A 376-nucleotide genomic window follows, 5' to 3' on the forward strand; every position below is an offset into this window, starting at 1 on the left:
AAAAAAACTTGTATAAATTCTGCAACATTACAGAACCCCCCAAATAGATTAAACTATTGCAAATAGGGTGATCTATTTCAAAGGAATGGTGAAAGAATTTGTACATAACTTTAGGGAAAAGAGTATAGGGATCTTTGGTTAAGACGTGAAGAAAAACAAGCATGTTATAATATATAAGTTCAATTAGAGAAAATTAATAAAACATTTTATAAAAAAAAAAAATGGGGAAATGGTGTCTTGAGGGTCTCAAATCCGCAAAACGCATGGGTTATGGGTAGTTGGCATGTCACCGCCCAGACGATGTTTCGGCAAAGCAGCGTACTACAACCCCTGGGACGTTACCATGCCACCATAACCACACACGGGGAAATGAGTC

The sequence above is a fragment of the Daktulosphaira vitifoliae genome, unplaced genomic scaffold (assembly GCF_025091365.1).
Source record: "Daktulosphaira vitifoliae isolate Bord-2020 unplaced genomic scaffold, ASM2509136v1 Scaffold_2, whole genome shotgun sequence".
Lineage (NCBI taxonomy): Eukaryota > Metazoa > Arthropoda > Insecta > Hemiptera > Phylloxeridae > Daktulosphaira > Daktulosphaira vitifoliae.